Source organism: Amblyraja radiata, chromosome 5 (genome assembly GCF_010909765.2).
Source record: "Amblyraja radiata isolate CabotCenter1 chromosome 5, sAmbRad1.1.pri, whole genome shotgun sequence".
Taxonomy (NCBI): Eukaryota; Metazoa; Chordata; class Chondrichthyes; order Rajiformes; family Rajidae; genus Amblyraja; species Amblyraja radiata.
This window is the reverse complement of record NC_045960.1, coordinates 35,215,223-35,236,371: the sequence shown is the minus strand read 5'-3', so window position 1 is coordinate 35,236,371 and position 21,149 is coordinate 35,215,223.

Genomic DNA, 21,149 nt, shown 5'->3' with positions numbered 1-21,149 from the left:
GAACTTAGTGAGGTGACATTCAGACTGTCAAGCTTAACAGGCTAAATGACTTATCTTCCTTTGTTTTCTCTACAGTATTGAAAGTAAGTATCAAAACTAACATGGAAATACAAATGTCATTATGCTTTCTCACTATTCATTTATTTTAGAATTGAAAATATAATATTTTAACATTCATATGTTATTGGTAACAACTAGATACATTGTAAAATGATTTATTAAATTGCACTTAACTCTCTGAAGGAGAAAAAAATTATACAGCAGCAATCCCACCATGAAGAAGAATGAAATAAATATTTTGTTTGACAATGTAGAAAGGAATAATATTCTGTCCCAAGGCTTTTTTTGTGGTAGTCTACAGTGGTTTATAGTCTTTTCTGATTTGCATTCAAATTGAAATACAGTCTTAAGATGAACTCTGTCTTATATTGAAAATATAAATTTCCACACTTCACTTACAAACGTAATCACTTGCTCCATGGTCTAAGCCATCTTCTACAATGACGTTGAGTAACTAGGCACCCCAGGCCATTCCAACAGTGTATTCCAGGCAGGGGTTGCGAATGTAGGGGAAATGGGACACAGGGAAAATTAGCGGGGAATGGAGTTGCTCAGTGAATCAACATAAACCTGATTGACCAAAATGGAATATTTCAATGTATTGAAGAAATATGGCAAGATGGATAATGTCATCTACTTAGGAGGTCTCCCATAAAATATTTTGGGAACTTTTGAAAAGAAAAATATGGAATGATTGTGACATTTGATGTTGATGTTTTCAAGAGAGAGTTAGATTTAGCTGTTTGGGCTAAGGGAATCAAGAGATATGGGGGAAAAGCCAGAACCAATCTACAGGGTTTGGATGATCAGCCATGATCATATTGAATGGCGGTGCTGGCTCGAAGGACCGAATGGCCTACTGCTGCACCTATTTTCTATGTTTCTACGTTACTACAACCTGATGTTGAGTAAAGTGTGCAGAATACACACTCAAACATAGAAACATAGAAAATAGGTGCAGGAGTAGGCCATTCGACCCTTCGAGCATCCAACTCAGTATCCCATACCTGCCTTCTCTCCATACCCCCTGATCCCTTTAGCCACAAGGGCCACATCTAAATCCCTCTTAAATATAGCCAATGAACTTGCCTCAACTACCTTCTGTGGCAGAGAATTCCACAGATTCACCACTCTCTGTGTAAAAAATGATTTTCTCATCTCGGTCCTAAAAGACTTCCCTCTTATCCTTAAACTGTGACCCCTTGTTCTGGACTTCCCCAACATCGGGAATAATCTTCCTGCATCTAGCCTGTCCAACCCCTTAAGAATTTTGTAAGTTTCTGTAAGATCTCCCCTCAATCTTCTAAATACTAGCGAGTACAAGCTGAGTCTATCCAGTCTTTCTTCAACAGGCAAACTCAATCCAAAAATGCTAATAATTTTCCTATTTTTGTCCTCGATCCTGTGACTATATTTTAAATGTGCTCAACACAATCACTAAAGGGATAGTATTACAGGGGCAACATGGGGAAAGTTGATTCCTATTTCTGCTGATTACCATCTGATTTTTGCACATGTTTTAAAATTTATGTCATCATGTGTTGATTCTATTAACATTCTTAGTATTGCAGTTTCATTCATGATGTGCCCACAACATACATTTCCCTGCTGAGGTGGCACAATGGTACAGCAGTAGACTGCTGCCCTGCATCGCTAGAGACCCAGGTTCAATCCTGACTACTAACTTTGTATGTATTTTTTACGTTCTCCCCGTGACGGCATGGATTTTCTCCGGGTGCTCTGGTTTCCTCCCATACTCCTAAGGCATACAGATTTGTAGCCTATTAGTTTTGGTACATTTTCTTAGTGTAGAGGATAGAATTAGTGTATGGGGATCTCTGGTCAGTGCAGATGGTGGGCTGAAATGCCTGTTTCCATGCTGTATCTCTAAACTAAAACTAAATGAGCAGCAACAACATACACATTATACAGATTGGAATTACAACTGTAAAACTATATATTTCAAACAAACTAACTTGCATCAGTGACACATTGGGAGATTTTTAGACACAGAGAACAACTATGCGGCCAATCAAAAACCAAAGTGATCAATAGTTCAAATTTTAAATATTAAGAGGCAAATCATTGGAATAAGATAAAGATAATTTTGTGTGCAACTACCAATAACAAATGATCACATCTATATTATTATGAAAATGTTTAAACTATCAACTGCTTCTGATGAAATCTGTATATTTTACTTGAATTTAAGACAATGGTTCAGTGGGGGGGGGGGAGAAGAGTTAGCGATAATTCCAACCCATAAATTACACAGAAGAATGTCAATGTTTGGAAAGTTGTGACGCTGTGGGCGTTTCTGACATTGGTCTATTCAATTCAACATGAGAAGTATTTTAATTAATTCTAAAGCATGGGCATCCCATCAGGTCTGTCAGTGCTAGAAATATTGGGGGAACATGAATAGTAATAGCAAAATTTCCACCTGGAAGGTTTGAAGCATTTATCTGAGGCTGTGCACTTGAGATTAAAAGGGCTGCTCACTCAGAATAAAAGGATGTGCCTTTAGAAAGGAGATGAGGAGGAATTGCTTGAGTAAGAGGGTGGTGAATCTGCAGAATTAATTGCCACAGACGGCTATGGAGTCCAAGTTATTGGGTATTTTTAATGCGGAGTTTAACAAATTCTTGATTAGTAAGGGTATCAAGGGATATGGAGAGAAGACATGAGAATGGGGTTGAGAGGGAGTGATAGAGCAGCCATGATTGAATGGCGGAGTAGGGCCGATGGGCCGAATAGCTAAATTCTGCATCTATGATTTATGAAGTCAATTCTGTACTAGCATACAACACACTCTGGATGGGCAGACATATTTTTTTTAATGTAACGCATTGGCATTCGATCCCATAATTTGTTGCACACAATATGTCAGATGGTTACTGTTTTCTAAGTGTTAAATTAAATCATAAAAATGACTAAAAGATAAGAACATGTTGTGAGTTAAGTGTCTTTAAACTGTTTGAGCAGCAAAAAGTGATGCATCGTTAATTTCTGGAACATGTGAGTAGAGTGCTCCAAATATGATTGGCAACACCACTGAGAAAGTCCTTCAGTGGCATTATAATTAAAATTTGAAAGTGCATGCAAAGAAAAACAAACTGCTGGAGGAACTCAGCGTGTCAGACGGTATCTATACCATGGAATGTTTAACACTGAAAAACACAGCACCACATGATCCAATTTTGATTTTACCCGGAGTAAACCATGCTGACTATAATTTCCAAGTGAAACTGTGCCAATTGTGAAATTGGACTGGGCATATTAAGTCACAATTTATACTAACATGTTTGAATAGTTTCTAGGGTCAGTATTTCTCCCATACTGACATAAACTGGAACTCAAACATACACACTATGCACACATAATCTCACTTAAATAGGAACCAATTTGATGCATTTCTCACTGTGTTAATATTATGTCTTGACTTGACAGCTTCAGTACTCACGAGAACCTGTTAAATAACCTTTGATGTCCACAATGTGTACTTGTGTGTTTGTCAACATGTAGATAGCTATTACTGACTATGAAGTAAGTTAATGTCCTATAGCATAAATGTGTAAAGGTAGTTTAGATACTACTTTGACATTGGGCATGGATTTCTTGGTTGAGCGCTTATCCTGGTGTTTTAGGACAAGTACTTTGTGTTTCAGGAAGGAACTGCAGATGCTGGTTTAAACCGAAAATAGAGACAAAAAGATGGAATAACTCAGCAAGACATGCAGCATCTCTGGAGAAAGGAATGAGTGAAGAAGAAGGGTCTCGACCCAAAACGTCACACATTCCACTCCAGAGATGCTGCCTGTCCCACTGAGTTACTCCATTTTTTTGAGTCTACATTGTGTTTTAATAGTAATTCATTTTCCACAGCATTTAGCTGCTCAGTTATTTATTCGCTTGGTGCTCCACCTAGATGTTTCACTTGGCCTCCGGATAAAAGGCTGTATCTTTGGAATGGAGTTGAGGAGCAATTTATTTTGCCAGAGGGTGGTATTCTGTGGAATTCATTGCCACAGATGTCTGTGGAGGACAAGTCATTGTTTTTTTTTTAAAGTGAAGATTGGTAGATTCTTGATTAGTAAGGACATCAAAGGGTATGGGAGAAGGCAGGAGAATGGGGTTGATTGAATTGTGGAGCAGACTCAATAGGCTGAATTGCCTAAATCTATTCCTATGTCTTATGGTCTTCACTACAGGCAGAACTCCTTCATTGGAAGTGACAATAGGGGCATGACTGACCGCTCAGGATTTGGTCAGAACTACCTGTCAGGAGATTTCTTTTCCAGAGAACTTTGGAAGAGATTTAATCTTACTGGGCTTCCCTGATGAACAATGTATGCAGAGGAGGCACAAGTGACTACAGATGCAGGAAACTTAAACAAAACAAAATGTTGGTGGGACCCAGTGGCATCCATAGATGCTGCTTGATACATTGAGTTCTTTCTGGAGATTTTTTTTAAATGGTATTTTAATCAGGAAGATATCTTGAGTTAACATTGAACACCAATGAAGCTCACTTTTATTCAAATTTGGGAATTGTTCATGGAGCTAAAGGTGAGTGATTTTAATCATAGGTTCCGATTTTATGAAATGTCAGATATAGAATTTCAATTCACTCAAAGTCACAAGAAGTAGATGTGGGAAATATATCATCATGCTTTTCTACACATGCTATAACAGTTGACTGAAACTTTCTCACCTATTTATGCTATTCACTTCCATGTGTGAGGAAGGGGTCATTGAGAAACAAGTTACATAGAACAATGGTTTACATCACCATAAAGTTAATAATTCTTAGCCTTTCAAAGGAATTCCTCCCTTACAAGATGTACTAGAAGTGCTGTATCAGGTCAAGCAAGGGAAAAGATTACCAAGATCAGACTTAACTTCATATTGAAGATTGTAATCAGTCATTGCCAGCATAATGTGGCAGAATAATTTGTCAAATTATTCCTTAGTCTATACACCTCTCATAAGATCATAAGTGATAGGAGAAGAATTAGGCCATTTGGCCCATCAAGTCTACTCTGCTATTCAATCATGGCTGATCAATTTCTCCCTCCTAACCCATTTTCCTGCCTTCTCCCCATAACCCCTGACACTTGTACTAATCAATACCTCTCTTCAAAAGGTCTCTTTCAGCTTTCTCCTCCCCACCCCAACTCAACCCCCCCCCTCCCCACTCCCCCCCCCTCCCCCCTCCCCATGCCATCAAAATCTGTCTGAAAAAGTGTGACCCGAAACATCATCTACACATGTTCTCTTTTGTTGCTGCCTGACCCACTGAGTTACCCCAACACTTAAACGGTGACTAGTGGGGTGCTGTAAGCCTCAATGCTGTGACCCCAGTTATTTACAATATATATTAACAATATAGACAAGGCAAGTTTGCAGATAACACAAAGCTGGGTGGCAGTGTGAGGTGCAATGAGGATGCTATGAGGCTGCAGGGTGATTTGAATAGGTTGGATGAGTGGGCAGATGCATGGCAGATGCCGTATAATGTGGATAAATGTGAGGTTATCCACTTTTGTGGCAAGAACAGGAAGGCAGATTAATATCTGAATGGTGTCAGATTAGGAAAAGGGGAGGTGCAACGAGGTACATCAGTCACTGAAAGTAAGCATGCAGGTACAGCAGGCAGTGAAGAAAGTGAACGGCATGTTGGCCTTCAATGTGAGAGGATTTAAGATTAGGAGCAAATAGGAGGTCCTATTGCAGTTGTGGAGGGCCCTGGTGAGACCGCACCTGGAGTATTATGTGCAATTTTAGTCTCCTAATTTGGGGAAGTACATTATTGCTATTGAGGGAGTGCAGCGTAGGTTCACAAGATTAATTCCCGGGGTGGCAGGACTGACATATGATGAAAGAATGGGTCGACTGAGTTTGTATACACTGGAATTTATAAAGATGAGAGGGGATCTTGTAGAAACCTTTAATTCTTAAAATAAAATTCTTAATGATTGTACAGGCTAGATGCAAGAAAAATGTTCCCGATGTTGGGGGAGTCCGGAACCAGGAATCACAGTTTAAGAATAAGGGGTAGGCCATTTAGGACAGAGATGAGGAAAAACATTTTCACCGAGAGAGTTGTGATTCTGTGGAATTCTCTGCCACAGAAAACAGTGGAGGCCAACGAGATGTTTTCACGAGACAGTTAGATTTAGCACTTAGGGCTAAAGGAATCAAGGGATATGGGGAAAAAGCAGGAATGAGGTACTGATTTTAGATGATCTGCCATGATCATATTGAATGGCGGTGCTGACTTGAAGGGCCGAATGGCCTAATCCTGCACCTATTTTTCTATGTTTCTATGTTTCTATTAATGTCTTTTTTCTCACATTTTACTTTGCACTAGCATATGAGAAAGGCCAAGATTCTTCCAACAATTTTTATGCATAAATATTATTTAAAAAAAGACTGAATATACTGAGTGGGTGGCTCTCCAAATTTACAAAGCACAAATAAGAATTTTAAGCATTTGATACCGTAAATCACGACATTTTACTCATGAAACTGGATAGGTATGGCATCAGAGGGGTTGGATAGGATTGGGTGAGAAGCTATTTAAGAAACAGGCAATAATTTGTAGAAATAGGTGAACATAAATCAACTTACATGAACATAACTTGTGGAGTACCTCAAGAGTTTGTGTTAGGTCCAAAGCTTTTCATAATATACATTAATGACATATGCAAAGTATCAAATATACTGAAATTGATTATATTTGCCAATGATACGAATATTTTTTGTTCCAGTGACAATTTGAAGCAGCTTTTGGAGGTCATCACATCAGAAATGAATAAATTAAAAGTGGTTTGATGTCAAAAAATTGTCTCTAAATTTAAGCAAAACAAAGATTATGCTATTTGGAAAACATCAAACAAACCCTCAAGTACAATTGAAAATAGATAACATAAGTATAGAAAGAGTATATAAAAATAAATTTCTTGGTGTGATCTTAGACCACAAAATCTGCTGGAAACCACATATAAACCAGATCAAAGCAAAACTGGCTATAGCAATATTGGGAAAATCAAGACACATTCTGGACCACAAATCATTACATACTCTGTATAATACACTCATATTGCCATATCTGAGTTACTGTGTGGAGATATGGGGTAACACCTACAAAACTAACCTACAGCCGTTATGCACATTACAAAAAAGAGCAATCAGAATTATCAATAACGTTGGATATCTTGAACATACCAATTTATTATTCTTAAAGACACATACACTGAAGTTCACCGATCTGGTTACATTTAAAACTGCGCAAATCATGTACAAAGCAAGAAATAATTTACTTCCAAGAAATATACAAAAACAGGGTGGGTATAATTTGAGAGGGGAACATAATTAAAAAAAACTCAAAGTCAGAACAGCTCTTAAAAGTATGTGCATAGCAATCTGTGGGGTGAATTTGTGGAATGGTCTGGAACAGGAGATAAAACTTAGCACAAACATAATTCAGTTTAAAAAGATGTATAAAAACACTTTTTTTTTAAGGATATTGGGATGAGGATAGGTGATTGTGAGTGGGATATTTGTTATACTGATTGTATTGGGAAGGGTGATTATAGGGTGATGGGTTGTATATATGACTGAGATACTGTATGGTATATGAGGGTTTTTTCTTTTCTTTTTTCTTTTTTTCTCTCTTTTTTTGTATGGCTTTGTAAATATTTGATTAGTGTATAAATGTAAATAATTTGGTGTACATATAGCTGCTGGTGTACATATGGTGTACATATAGCTGCTAAATTTGTATAAGATTGTATAAGCAGTTGAATAAGGGGTGGGAATTAATAAGCTTTGGCTTCTTCCTGCTCCTTTTCGGACACATACGATTTCATTTATTTATAGATATTGTTTATGACACTTTATAAATATTCTTGTTTTGTTTTTTGTATGCTGTTTCACACTTGCTTTTTATTCTTTTATTCTGTTCGAAATAAAGAATAAAATAAAATAAATAAATAAATAAATGGGAATACTGTCCACTTGTCTAGATGAATATGGCTCCAATAACAATCAAAAAGGCTGTACTGCATCCAAAACATAGTGTGTGCTTGATTGGAACTCTGTGCACCATCCTAAATATTCAGTTTCAGTTTAGTTTATTGTTATGTGTACCAAGGTACAGTGAAAAGCTTTTGTTGCATGCTAACCAGTAAGGGGAAAGATATTACATGATTACAATCGAGCCGTTCACTATGTACACAAACATGATAAGGGAATAACGTTTATTGCAAGGTCAAGCCAGTAAATGTTTCTGTATGACTAGAGATTTAAAAGTGTGGAGCAATTGTAAAATATGATTGTAGGTTGCATCAGTGGCTAGCATGTAAATAGTCACCTGGGTTGGGCAGCATCTTGCTGTGGAGGGAGATTCACTCCCCCGCCATAGCGGCGGGGTAGCATCTACAAAATGAACTGCAGCAGTTCTCTGAAACAGGTTCAACTGCATCCCCATGACCTGTTGTCACCTAGAAGGATAAGGGAACAGGTAAATAGCAATGCACTGATCTCTAAGTTGTTTTTGAGGTTTTGTACCATCTAGTGCTGAAAATAGATTGCTGGATCCAAAGATCAGAACTCTCTCATAGATCTGTAGGAGAATCTTCACCGTTAGAACAGTAGCAGTTTAAGAAGGTATTCACCACTATCTTCCCAAAAACAATTATAGCGCAAGCTATAAACATTGGATTTGCCTACAGCAACCACAACACATAAATGACTTTTTTTTTTAAATATATAATTTTTATGACAAGGAATAGAAAAAAGTTTGTGAGCTTCTTCTGATTATTAATTTTATTGTTCACCTTCCAGAATTATTACCATTTTAAATGGTCTTAAATCTTTGGATATAACTGAGAATTTTTTTGATCTATGTTTCTCTGAAATGTTTGATGAAAATATTTACCCTAAGTAAATAAAATGTATCCTGTTGCCCTCAAGGCATACTTTCCCTTGGATTAATGGAGCCCTGCTGAATAAACTGAAATCACATTTCAGTGGTGAACATTTTAAATCTGTTGAAACAAGTTCTATTTTGACAGAGCCTTTCTAGTTTAGCCTTCCCTGCTATGAAGTAGTGGGTGTTTCTGTCAAAATCAATGGCACAGAATGTTTCTGCCCACATTCAGTGCTCAACAACGTGATCGGTCGACACTCATCCTTCGAGAATCCTCCAGTGTCAACTTTGTGCAAAATACCAGTTTGAAGATGGGTCCTGACCTGAAGCATCACATATCCAATATTCACCAGTAATGATGCCTTACCCATTGAGTTGCTCCAGCACTTTGCATCTCGTATTACCAGTTTGATCGGTATTGGCCCAAGTGTGTGTGGTTTCAGAACCGACATGCATAAGTGTGGCTGCATGGGGTCACGGAGCTAGACCAAGCCAAACCCACCAAAAAGCATTAACATTTCTGACCTTAGTCTAAACTAAGTCAGCTGTCAACAACTATAAATGTGTATGAAAGTCTGTCAAGCCATTTAGAAATCAAGCAATTGAAAATTATTGATTCTATTTCAAAAATAAAAATGAAAGGCACTTGACTTATACAATTAAAAGCACCTAAACAAAAACATCTAAATTAAGCAAACACATTTTAAAGTGTTAAATTTACTTTAGACCCGGTGCGGCACAGTGGTGCAGCAATAGAGTTGCAGCATTACAATGTCAGGGACCTGGGCTCGATCCTGACTGCGGGTGCTGTCCATTCTCCCTGTGACCACGTGGGTTTCCTCCGAGATCTTCGGTTTCGTCACACATTCCAAATACGTACAGTTTTGTAGGTTAATTGGCTTGGTATAAATGTAATTGGTTCCTAGTGTGTGTAGGATAGTGTTAATGTGCGGGGATCGCTGGAGGGTGAGAATTCAGTGAGCCGATGAGCCTGTTTCCGCGCTGTATCTCTAAACGAAACTAAACTAATCTAAACCCTCACAATGTTCCTGGAGAGCCTTCTCCCGTGGCAGCTCTAACCTGGCATAGATTTTTGGAGTTAACTGCATCAGGCATATTCAATGAAAGTCTGACCTGGGAGCATAGGTTGCCTTTGTCACAAAAGTCCAAGCTATAATATAGGATTCAAGCTGCAATGTATAATGCAAACTGTAATATTTATCGCAAACTATATTAATGAGCCAGAATTGCTTATCTGTATAAAGTACGTTGAAGCCAAATGTGATATTAACAAGTACATTTTACTTCAACAGATTATCGTTGTTACAAATCCAATATTAATCTTTCTGTATAAAATTAGGAGAAATATCATATACATCTAGTCTGGCATGCTTGGGTGTTTGCGTGATTCCACAAAGTGATATCGATTTTGTGCCTACCATAGTTTGATTAGCAACCATAGATTTGACAAGAGATGTTTCCTTTCCATTGCTCGGCAGTTGCATGTATTCTCTGGAGTGCCCTACTGCAGCAGGCAATTGATCCTTTCTTCATATTTCCTGAACCTCACATCCCTGTGACCACAAGGATTTCCTCCGGGTGCTCTGGTTTCATCCCACATTCCATAGATGTACAGGTTTGCATGTCAATGGCTTCAGTAAATTGTAAATTGTCCCTAGTCATCAGTCAGAGAGTCATAGAGTGAAAACAGGGTGGAAACAGGCCCTTCAGCCCAATTTGCCCACACTGGCCAACATGTCCCAGCTACACTAGTAGCTACATACATGTAATCCCATGTACCCAATGTGTAGGATTGTATGTGTAGGGTGTGATCTCTGGTCGGCGTGGACTTGGTGGTCTAACGGCCTGTTTCCACGCTGTATCTCTAAAGTCTAAAAGTGGAGGGCAGATGGACAAACACAATACCCACGGACCCTGTATACCAGAATTATACAACAGATGGCAGTTGGAAATACGGTAACTGTGCATGTATAATGCACTTCCTAAAATTGTGATGTGTTGTTCAAGTTGTGAGGCAAGCCATAAGTAAAGTAAATTTGGATAGAAAATTGACTTCATGGAAGGTAACAGGGATGATGATGGAAGGTAGCTTCTCAGACCAGAGGCCTGTGACTAATGATGTGCCTCAGGGTTCAGTGCATTACCGTTTGTCATCTACATCAACGATTTGGATGAGAACATACATGGTAAAATTAGCAAATTTGCTGATGATACAACAGTGGGTGGTTTTGCAGATAGTGAAGATAGTTGTAATAATTACAACATGATTGTGATCAATTGGCCAGGTGGGCGCAGGAATGGTTGTTGGAATTTAATACAGAGAAATCTGAGGTGTTTTATTTTGGAAAGTCTAAAATGGGCAGGACATACACAGGGAATGGTAGGGCTCTGGAGAGTGTTGTAGAGCAGAGGGATCTAGGAGTGCAGATGCATGGTTTCTTGAAGGTCGAGTCGCAGGTAGAGAAACAGGTTTTGATACATTGGCCTTCATCAGTCAGAGTATTAAGTATAGAAGTTGGGAGGTCATATTGCAGTTGTATAAGAACTTGGTGAGACCCCATTTAGAGTATTGTGTTCAGTTCTGGACACCATGTTATAAGAAAGATGTTGTCAAGCTAGAAAAGTTACAGAGAAGATTTACGAGGATGTTGCCAGGACTAGAGGGTCTGATCTGTAGGGAGAGGTTGAGTAGGCTCTATTCCTTGGAGTGCAGGAGGAGGGGTGATCTTATAGAGATGTATAAAATCATGAGAGGAATAGATTGAGTAGTTGCACAGAGTGTCTTGCCCAAAGTAGGCAAATCGAGGAACAGATGCCATAGGTTTAAAGTGCAGGGGAAAAGATTTAATAGGAATCTGATGGGTAATTTTTTCACACAAAGGGAGGTGAGTGTATGGAACAAGTTGCCAGAGGAGGTAGTTGAGGCTGGGACTATCCCAATGTTTAATAAACAGAAGGCAGACACATGGATAGTCCAGGTTTGGAGGGATATGGAGTTAGGTGGCACTAGTATAGCTGGGTCATGTTGTTCGGTGTGGGCAAGTTGGGCAGAAGGGCCTGTTTCCTCACTGTATCACTCTATGATTCGAAAGGACCTGATGCCATCAGGCAACAAGTATTCCTCCTCCTCCTCCTCCCCCTCCTACCTCTCCTCCTCCTCCCTCTTCTCCCTCTCCTCCCTCTCCCCCTCCCTCTCCTCCTCCCTCTCCTCCTCTTCTGCCCACTTGCCTTTGATAATTGCAAGCAAGATCCTTCCATGCAGGACACTAATTTGTACATGTCAGGCTTGGAAAACTACTTGCCCATTTACAGAGAAATCCTACAGGAAGATGATAAGCATCAAAGCAGTGCCCCTCCACCTCCTCCCTCCTCCTCCAACACCTCTATCCTACCTACCTCATCACTTCCATCCCCACCCACTACAATGATCTTCAATTGCCAGGAGCTTAGGGATAGTCAACTGTTATTTTATTGACTCCTCAGTAATGTTTAGTTTATTGTCACGTGTACCTAGGTACAGCAAAAAGCTTTTATTGTGTGCTAAGCAGTCAACGGAAAGACTATACATGATTATAATCAAGCGATCCACAGTGTACAGATACGCGATAAAGGGAATACTAGAGTTTTTAAATAGTGGAGCAATTGTAATACGTAATTATAGATCCACTTCTGTGACCAGCACACAAAGTGTGGCCTGGCTTGGGCGTCATTGTGGTTAGAGTCATACAGTGACACAGTGTGGAAACAGTCCCTTTGGCCCAACTTGCCCACACCAGCCAACATGTCCCAACTACACTAGACCCACCTGCCAGTATTTGGTCCATATACCTCCAAACCTGTCCTATCCATATACCTGTCTAACTGTTTCTTAAATATTGGGATAGTCCCTGTGTTAAGGTTAGCTTTTACTTCAAACTGATAACAACACAAAAGTTAGTAATAAAGCAGTAAAATCTTTATTTCGCCCAGGCGGGTGTGGCAGTCAACTCTCACAGTTTGTAAAATACAGACTATAGAGTCACTCTATCCCCACACACAGAGGTAATGTTCAATCAGATATATTTATACCCCAATAATCAGCAATCCTTTATCTTACAGAGCATTGTACAGCCTCTTGCCTGTTAGGATTGACAGGTTCTTCTGATAGAGAAGGATTGGCCCATATATGGTTATGCTGAAGAAGCTATTTTTTTGCAGATTCAAGCACTTGTTTTTTGACCTTGTTGACGTACATTACAAACTTGCAGAGTAATGGGTAGGAATGAATTGTCTGTACATTTCTCTGATTGTTTATATCATAGAGCAAAAACATTCATGTTATTGTGCTGTCATCTCGCTAGTGTTGTAGAAGAAAGGCAAAAACATTAATGTTATTGTGCAGAACTCTTACTGGTGTAGTAGGAGAAAGGTTAGGCATTCATTTTATTGCTTCTAAATCTACACCTGAATTCATTTTGTAACCTTTAAATCTTTAAACTTTCTCACCTGCCTCAACTACCTCCTCTAGCAGCTTGTTCCATACATCCACCACCATTTGTGTGAAAAAGTTACCCCTCAGATTCCTATTAAATATTTTCCCTATCACCTTAATCCTATGTCCTCTGGTCCTCGATTCACATACTCCAGGCAAAACACTCTGTGCATCTACCCAATCAATTCCTTTCATGATCATATACCTACAAGATCACCCCTCATCCCCCTGCACTCCAAGGAATAGAGTCCCAGCCTACTCAAACCTATTGCTCAGACCCTCTAGTCCTGGCAACATCCTCGTAAATCTTATCTGTACTGTTTCCAGCTTGACAGCATCTTTCCTATAACACGGTGCCCAGAACATAACACAATACTCTAAATGTGGCCTCACCAATGTTTTATACAGTTGCAACATGATCTCCCAACTTCTATACTCAAAATTTGTTCTGCTGTTTGCTCCCACAGATAATCAACCTCCATAATCTACATTAATTAACTTTGCAGACACTTGCCTTTGTGACTACAATCCCTGTATTCCATGAGAGTAATAGCTTCTTCTTGTTGACTGTCACTGTCATGGCTGCATCCTTCACCTAGTTTTAATGTATGCTTGCTTCTAGTTTAGTGATTGTACACAGATCAGAAATGGAACTTGACTGATTTTCTCCAGCCTAACTCCATCCTCTGGAGGTCAATTACACTGTCCTTTCAACATATTCAGTTGAGCTGAGCTAATTTAGCATAATCCATACTCTAAACATGGGAACTATCCAAATCTATATGGCACACTAGGGAAACTTGCACAATTCTAAGGTAGTTGATGAATTTATATAATATAAAGAAAAAATATAATTAAAATGCAGAAACTTCAGAATTGCATATCCCTATTATTATTCTAGGCAGTAATTATTTTTTTTTAAATCTGATATTTATGTATAGTATGTGCATGAACACGTTTGACTCTTTTAAAATATACTCAACTATAAACTGGTTAATTCCCAAAATCAGACATGGGGAATGCATCACGTGATGAACCCTTGTGCATTGATTAAAACCTAAGCAGTACACTAACCTTATATTGCCTGCTCGTTACAATAATTTCTGCATGCTGACAGAAATTTGCAAGCTTTCCATTGGTAAAACACATTGACGGAGAGCTGAATGTTGTTGCCAACTTGCGGTTCCTAAATAAGCCTGCATACTTGAAACCAACCTTTTTTATTTGTTTTTTATTCATGGAATATGGACTGCTGGCAAGGTCAGTGTTTATTGACCTAATAAGTTATGCTTCAGAGGTTGATATGGTTCTGTCTTTTTGAACTAGTGCTGAAGGCTCGCTGACAATAATGTAGATTATGGAGGTCTTGGATTTGGATCCAGTGACAATAATGGAATGGTGTGCTTCCAAGCTATGATGGTGTCTGGCTTGTGAGATAATTTCAAGTGGCTTCCCTCATTGTCCTAGATTTTTGGGTTTGGTGATGTGTAGAAGAAAAATCTAACCTTTTTGTAAATAGCAAAAATGGTTATCAAAACTTACAGCAGGATCTTGATCAGTTGGGGAAGTGGGCAGAGGATTTGTTTATGGAATATCATGCAGATATGGGTGAGGTATTGCATTTTGTGAAGTCAAACCAGGCTAAGACCTACACAGTGAATGGCAGAGCACCGAGGAGTGTTGGAATCCAGAGGGATCTACAAGTGCAGGTACACAGTTCCTTGAAAGTGACATCACAGATAGATAGGATGGTCAAGAAGGCTTTTGGTACATTGGCTGTCATCAGTCACTATATTGGGTATAGAAGTTGGGGTGTTATATTACAGTTGTATAATATGTTGGTGAGACTGGATTTGGAGTATAGTGTTCAATTTTGGTCATTCTACTATAGAAATAATAAGATTAGGCTGGAAGGGTGTGGAGAAGATTGATGGGATTGATGCTGCCAGATCGTGATTGGACAAGTTAGGATTTTATTTCTAGGAGTGCAGGAGGCTGAGAGATGATTTATAAAGTGGTGCACAGTTTTTTCTGTGGAAAAGATTATGGAAGCTGAGGACTTGAGACAAATGAGTTGCGATGTCTTGGAGTGTATACAAATTACCAAAAAGAAGGTATTAGTGGTTTTAAAGCACATTGCGGATAAGTCCCCAGGGTCTGATCAAATGCATCCGTGGACCTTGTGAGAAGCTAGGGAAAATATTGTGGAAGCATTCACATCTTTACCCACAAGTGAATTACCACAAGGCTGGAGGATGGCCAATGTTGTCCTGTTTTTTTACGAAGGGCAACAAGTCATGCTAGGGAATTACAGGGCGATGAGCCTGACATCAGTAGTATGTAAGTTACTGGTGGAGATTCTGAAGGATAGCATCTACCGGCATTTTTAATAGGCAAGGGCTGATTATGGTTAGTCAGCATGGCTTTGTGGGTGGGAAATCGCATCTGGAGCCTTTTGAAAATCACAAAACTGGAGCCTTTTGAAAATGTAACCAAGAGAATGGAAGAGGGCAGAGCAGTGAACAAGGCCTTTAACAAGGTCCTGCAAGATAGGTTGCTCTGGAAAGTTAGGTTGCATGGGATCAAGGGTGAGCGAGCTAATTGAACACATCATTTTCTTAATGGTAGGAAGCAGAGAGTGACGCAGAAAGTTGTTTCTCAGGCTAACCCTGTGCCTCAAGGGTGGGTGCAGAGCCCATTGTTGTTTAACATCTATATTAATAATTTGGAAGAGAATATACAAGGCACGGTTAGTTAGTTTGCAGTTGACACAAAAGTAGGTGGTCTCGGAGACAATGAATAAGATTATCAACAATTACAGCAGGATCGCAATCAGCTCAGTAAGTACACTGAGGAACGGCTGAGATGTTGCATTTTTGGAAGTCAAACCAGGTTGGTGTTTTCACAGTGAATGGTGGGGTCCTGGGAAGTGTTGTAGAACAGAGGGACCATGGAGTTTTAGAGTGAAAAGAAGATTTACAAGAATGTTTCCAGGTCTCAGGGACTTCAATTAAAGGGAGAGGTAGGCAGGCTAGAACTATAATCCTTGAAGCTTAAGAGTGATGGTTGATGTTATAGAGGTGTGTTAATAAGGTAAATGGGCACAGTCATTCTCACAGGAAAGAGGAATCAAATACTAGAGGGCAGAGGCTTTAAGGTACAAGGGAAAGGTTTAAAAGGGACCTGACAAACAACTGCTTCACACAGAGGGGATGCCTGCATGAAATGACCTACAGGAGAAAGTGAAGATAGACAAAATAAGCTGGAGTGATTCAACGGGTCAGACAGCATCTCTGGAGAAAAGTAATAGTTGACATTTCTGGTCGAGACCCTGCTTCAGACTGAGATTCAGGGGAAAGGGAAACAAAAGATATAGACAGTAATATAGAGAGATATAAAACAAATGAATGAGGGATATGCAAAAATAAACGATGATCAAGGAAAGGTGAAGCCCACAATGGTGCATTGTTGGATGTGGGCTAGGTGACAACGAGTTATACGGACAGTGAAACTCAACAGGATGAGAATGAAACTAGTATGATGACTAAGGTGGTGGTGGACAAAGAGAGAGGGGATGCAAGGGTTACTTAAAATTCAAGAAATCAATATTCATACCGCTGGGCTGTAAGCTGCCCAAGCGAAATATGAGGTGCTGTTCCTCCAATTTGCATTTGGCCTCACTTTGACAATGGAGGATGCCCAGGCGAGAAAGGTCCGTGTGGGAATGGGAGGGGGAGTTAAAATATTTAGCAACGGATATCACATAGGCCAAGGCAGACTGAGCGGAGAGACTTGGACAGATACATATATAATAACGTTCAGATGAATATAAATCAAACATGGGCAATTGAACCTAATGGGTACTTTACTCAGTGTGGACAATTTGGGCTAAAGGGCCTATATCCGTGCTCAGAATCACTCTACGACTATGACTAACTCTCTACTTCCAGTCAGCGAAGACCCTGCAGGATCTCTTATGTTTCAATCTAACCCCCTCTTACTCTTTTAATGCAGCAGATATTAGCCTAATCTGTCCAACCAATTCTGGTTATTTGCTTAGTAAAGCTCCTCTGAATAGCTTTAAATGCGGTTGCAACCTTCCTTAAAAAAGATCAATATGTGCTGTTCGCTCTCTATGTGGTCTCAGTAAAGCCCTTTATATCTGAAGCATTACCTCCTGACATTTATATCCAATTCCCCTTTCCAATAAACAATTAAAATTTTCTTAGCTTACCACGCTGTTAGTCATACCTACATTTTATTGTGTGCAAACCACATACTATGATACTTCGATCCCTCTACATCCGACGTCAGGAAACCCTTCAGAGGGGGGAACCCTCGAAAAGCGCATGGACCAGATGGTAGACCCGGTCGTGTTCTAAAAACCTGTGCGGACCAACTGGCTGGAGTTTTTACCGACATTTTCAACCTCTTACTTGCTTTAAAAGGGCATCAATTATACCGGTGCCCAAGAAGAGCAAGGTGACGTGCCTCAATGACTATCGACCAGTGGCACTAACGTCTGTAGTGATGAAGTGCTTTGAGAGGTTGATCATTGCGCAAATCAACTCCTACCTCGACAAAAACTTGGACCCACTGCAGTTCGCTTACCTCCACAACAGATCTACGGTGGATGCGATCTCGCTGGCCCTCCACTCCGCTCTGGACCACTTGGACAACAAAAACTCATATGTCAGGCTGTTATTCATTGATTACAGCTCGGCATTTAATACAATCATCCCCTCCAACCTGGTTACCAAACTCGCAGAACTGGGTCTCTGTGCATCCTTCTGCAATTGGAGCCTCTACTTCCTCATTCACAGGCCACAGATACAGATTCAGATTCAGATTCAGAAAACTTTATTATCTGTCGTAACAGAAATTCTTCTGTTCGTATTGGTAGAAATGTGTCAGCCTCGATAACAATCAGCACGGGAGCACCTCTGTGCTCAGCCCCCTGCTGTACTCTATACGCATGACTTACGTATCTTAGTTATATGGATCAAAAGGGCTTATATTCACTGGAATTTAGAAGGATGAGATGGGATCTTAAAGAAACATAACATTCTTAACGGATAGGCTAGATGCAGGAAAAATGTTCCCGATGTTGTGGGAGTCCAGAAGTAGGGGTCACAGTTTACGAATAAGAGGTAGGCCATTTAGGACAGATGAGGAAAAACTTTCAGAAAAAAGCCAGAGTGTTGTGAATCTGTGGAATTGAAATGCTATGAAATTGAATTTGGTGGCCTGCACTCTGCTTGAAATGCTATGAAATTGAATTTGGTGGCCTGCACTCTGCTTGAAATGGAATTTCAAGGAATAGCCATGAGTGAACTGCTAGCCCACCAGCCCCGAGTGACTGATCTGCCAGCCCACCAGCTCTGAGTAACTGAGCTGCCAGCCCATCAGCCCTGAGTGACTGAGCTGCCAGCCCACCATCCCTGAAACATAGAAACATAGCCTGCACCGCCATTCAATATGATCATGGCTGATCATCCAACTCAGTATCCTGTACCTGCCTTCTCTCCATACCCCCTGATCCCTTTAGCCACAAGGGCCACATCTAACTCCCTCTTAATTTTAGCCAATGAACTGGCCTCAACTACCTTCTGTGGCAGAGAATTGCACAGATTCACCACTCTCTGTGTGAAAAATGTTTTTCTCATCTCGGTCCTAAACGATTTCCCCCTTATCCTTAAACTGTGACCCCTTGTTCTGGACTTCCCCAACATCGGGAACAATCTTCCTGCATCTAGCCTGTCCAACCCCTTAAGAATTTAGTAAGTTTCTATAAGATCCCCCCTCAATCATCTAAATTCTAGCGAGTACAAACCGAGTCTATCCAGTCTGAGTGACTGAGCTGCCAGCCCACCAGCCCTGAGTGACTGAGCTGCCAGCCCACCAGCCCTGAGTGACTGAGCTGCCAGCCCACCAGCCATGAGTGACTGAGCTGCCAGCCCACCAGGCCTGTGTCACTGAGCTGCCAGTCCACCAGGCCTGAGTGACTGAGCTGCCAGCCCACCAGGCCTGAGTGACTGAGCTACCAGCCCAAGAATCCATCCGTCACACAATGTCCATATTAGACCTCTGGAAACCAGTCCCTTTGACCCACAACACTCATACTAGTGCTCCAGGAAGCCCCCCCCCCCCATCCCACCCCCACTGGCCAGCAATATTGGAATTGGTGGAGAGGTGGAATATTGCATTGGGGGACCAGCCCTCCCATGTCCCAACGGGTCCCACTTAGTCTAGTGTACATATACAACCTGTCTACATCCCACCACAATCCTTTCGTATTGTGTACTTTGCAATCAGTAAATCTGGATACAACAACACTGTTTCCTATAGCTAAGATTTTTGATGGCCTACAGACAATAGACAATAGGTGAAGGAGTAGGCCATTTGGCCCTTCGAGCCAGCACCACCATTCAATGTGATCATGGCTGATCATCCACAATCAGTACCCCGTTCCTGCCTTCTCCCCATATCTCTTGACTCCGCTATCTTTAAGTGTATCTAACTCTCTCTTGAAAGCATCCAGAGAACCGACCTACACCGCCCTCTGAGGCAGAGACTCACAATTCTCTACGTGAAAAAGTATTTCCTCTTCTCCGTTCTAAATGGCTTACCCCTTATTCTTAAACTGTGGCCCCTGGTTCTGGACTCCCCCAACATCAGGAACATGTTTCCTGCCTCTAGTGTGTCCAACCCTTAATAATCTTACATGTTTCAGCACATGTTTCAATTATATGAGCTATCACTTTCACCTCTGGCAGACTTATCCTGACCCCTGCAGGGATGACGATGATATTGTCATGACCCCCTGAACATGAATGTCTCAAACTATAGATATAAGCAACATGATTGTAACCATGTGTTGTCTTTCCACTGACTGGATAGCATGCAATAAAAAATATTTTCACTGTACCTCGGAACACGTGACAATGAACTACACTAAAGACTATGTGCAAATAATCCTTGGGATGGCACTCTCAATTTCTCCAGAAATTAGTGAGTTGATGGGGCTAAGTATGTATTTGTCTTTGTAGAATTCAATTAATTCAGCATTAGTTAATGCCAAGTAGATATTATTGCATATGTTTTAGATAGCTGGTAAAGCTGCTAAATTTGTCATGCTATTCCAGTGAGTGGCACAGATTAGTTTTATTCCTGGTCTTTTATAGGTTTGTCCCTATAATGGAAGTCAATTTTCTTTCCTTCATGGCTTTCGTGAACCAGATAGATATTTAACAAACTACCATTCTGATAGTATCACCATTACTGATGCTGCTTTTTTTAACGTAATAAATTAATTTCCCTTCCTCAATAAGATTTTATCTTATGTCGCTGGAACGAATGTAGGAGGAGGATAAACAGAGGGTAATTTGTCCGTAACTTAATTAAGATGACTTTAATGTATTTAATAATTTTAACTGTCTTCTGGTGCTTTTCACTGAGGAACTCCAGATGCTGGTTTACCATAAATGACGTGTACATGTTCTCCAAAGAAGCTGCCTGACTGGCTGGGTTACTCCAGCACTTTGAGTCATTTCTACCGTATCTAGTAGCCTGCTCCTATCATCAGATCTGGACCATAATCTACTACAAATATGGAGCAATTGGGCTGCGTTTAAAATTTTTTATTTAAATTATTCTTTGTTT